General features: G+C 35.5%; 1 non-coding gene across 1 annotated transcript; it reads right to left on the bottom strand.

The window, feature by feature from the left end:
* Positions 1–613: 613 nt before the first annotated feature.
* LOC135266606 (5.8S ribosomal RNA) lies at positions 614–770 on the bottom strand. Its single transcript, XR_010334744.1, has one exon. It is a non-coding gene; the product is annotated as a 5.8S ribosomal RNA (ribosomal RNA).
* Positions 771–2,830: the final 2,060 nt, after the last annotated feature.

Below are 2,830 nucleotides of genomic sequence, written 5' to 3'. Positions count from 1 at the left end.
ACTGACTCGTGTGCAACGGCTGTTCACACGAAACCCTTCTCCACGTCAGTCCTCCAGGGCCTCGCTGGAGTATTTGCTACTACCACCAAGATCTGCACCGACGGCGGCTCCAGACGGCCTCACGGCCAGTCCTTCTGCGCTCACCGCCGCGACCCTCCTACTCGTCAGGGCTTCATGGCCGGTTCCGTTTATATGGCTGCCTCCAAACAATTTCAAACATCGATCTGACGTCGTTGCGAGAATGTTGTTGTTGTTAATTATAGTGCATAAAATATGCATATAAACAACTTTAACGTCTCGGACACGACGATCGCTTCGTTCGAAATTTAAGCGTTGTGGCTGCTTTTTAATATCGGACGTGCTACGTCTAAACCAACTTGTACCAACAAACTAATAAGAATGTCAGCCGCTATTGCGTTTTAGGATGCCGCGTTATTTTTTATATTGTTTTTATTGTTGTCTACGTTGCATAATATTTTATTATGACAACCGACAATCAATTAACAATTATAGTAACGCGTCATATTTGCACCCAACACGCTCCGACGTAATTGTCTACACAACATTGTGCGCTGTGTTTAAGACAAAAACCGAGCAGTCTTTGAAATTGACACGACCCTCAGCCAGGAGTGGTCCGGGAACAGTATATCCGAGGACCGCAATGTGCGTTCGAAATGTCGATGTTCATGTGTCCTGCAGTTCACAAGTTGACGCGCAATTAGCTGCGTTCTTCATCGACCCACGAGCCAAGTGATCCACCGTTCAGGGTAATCTTTTCAAACAAATTTAAAATATTATTACATAACGCACCGTTCCACATCGAAATCGTTTCATCATCACACAACAACAAAAATAACTACTTAAGGTTATTACAATTGTGATGTATATGTGAGAAACGGACCAATCGAAAGAAACGTTCGGCGTTATATTTTATAATATTTTATTTAATTAAAGTGGCATTTGTTTCTACTTATCGAAAAGAGTATGCAGTTATAGTTTAAGTTTACATAAAGAATAACCCGATGATATTAACGTTTTATAAATACGTATATATATATCTATTAGGTTTTTTTTCTCTATCAACTTTGTCTATAAAACTCTGCTCCTTTTGCGATAAGCATTATGTATATTTATTAAATAGAAAATATGTCGAAAAACCAGACGTTTTCTTCAAACAAACGCCACAGCTACAAACTTAATCACAACAATATTTACCAAACAATACAATTGTAGGGTGTTTTGTGTGATACGTCGTTTGGTGGGCATTCTAAGAACGTCCGTCGACATAAAAACGAATCAAAAGAAAAGCACAGGCAGTGCAAAACGTTCCTTCGTCAGTCGGGCGTATATCATTTAAAACCCACAGAATCTAAAAAAGTTAATAAACTTTTTTATTTAGATTCCTACGGTTCGTCGCGTCGTTAAAGTAAATTATTACTTCGACGCATGCGGAACCCAGGTACCCGAAAACCGTAAGCCTAAGCGTTTTTTTCCAAACATCACTCACTATCGATAAAGTAAATTGATTTTATGTATTTATAAATGTGCGTTTGTATGTATAGTAGTATAGTAGTAGTATATTTTGTTATTGGTTGTTTCGAGCTTTTTATTGTTATAAAACGTTTTTGTAGTCTTGTACATAAAGTACAGACGAATAGACAGCCCCTTTTATTTATTAATAAACTCCAACCATTTACAAATTAAATTACAACTACAACATCTCTTTTACACATTAATTATACACCATCTTTATTTTCTTTTTTCCGAAGCGAATACGATGAAGAAAATACGCAAAGACTGGCTTACAAAACCGTAAGCCTAAGCGTTTATTTTTCAAACATCACTCACCATCGGTTAAGTAAAATGATGGTATGTATAAATGTGTATTTGTATGTACAGTAGCGTATTAATTTTGTTGTTGGTTGTTTCGAGTTTATTTATTATTATGGTTTGTATGTATAAAGTTTTAGTCTTGTACATAAAGTACAGACGAATAGACAGCCCCTTTTATTTATTAATAAACTCCAACCATTTACAAATTAAATTACAACTACAACATCTCTTTTACACATTAATTATACACCATCTTTATTTTCTTTTTTCCGAAGCGAATACGATGAAGAAAATACGCAAAGACTGGCTTACAAAACCGTAAGCCTAAGCGTTTATTTTTCAAACATCACTCACCATCGGTTAAGTAAAATGATGGTATGTATAAATGTGTATTTGTATGTACAGTAGCGTATTAATTTTGTTGTTGGTTGTTTCGAGTTTATTTATTATTATGGTTTGTATGTATAAAGTTTTAGTCGTGTACATAAAGTACGATCGTATTGGCAGACACCATTATTATTCATTCATTCATTCTTGTTTGTTATTATAAATAACTCCAACCATATACAAAAACTACAACAACAACAACAACATCTCTTGCACATTAATTATACACCACCACTGTGTATTAGTACTTTTTTTCGAAGCGAATACGATGATGGAAATACGCTAAGACCGGCACTGCGAAAGCAATAATAAAACGTTAGCACATAACCATCTTTCGACAATATTGATTCGTGTTAATGTTCGAAAAAATTCTTTGAAAACGTCGTTTACGGCACGTTTACAATCGATTTATAAAATAAATCGAAAAACGTAACAACAGATCCGCTTAATGCAAGACGACCCGTTGTTGCTTTTCCGTTCGACGCATAATAAAGAATTTTGTATGAGAATTGATCATCATACGAATAGTGTATGTATGTGTGTTTTTTGTTGATCAGCACAGACAAAATGTGTGTGTATGTGTGACAACTAAACAACAACATTTACACGT

This window comes from Tribolium castaneum, chromosome 6, assembly GCF_031307605.1.
Source record: "Tribolium castaneum strain GA2 chromosome 6, icTriCast1.1, whole genome shotgun sequence".
Classification (NCBI taxonomy): Eukaryota; Metazoa; Arthropoda; class Insecta; order Coleoptera; family Tenebrionidae; genus Tribolium; species Tribolium castaneum.
The sequence above is the reverse complement of the archived record's forward strand: the minus strand, read 5'-3'. Positions and strand labels throughout refer to the sequence as shown.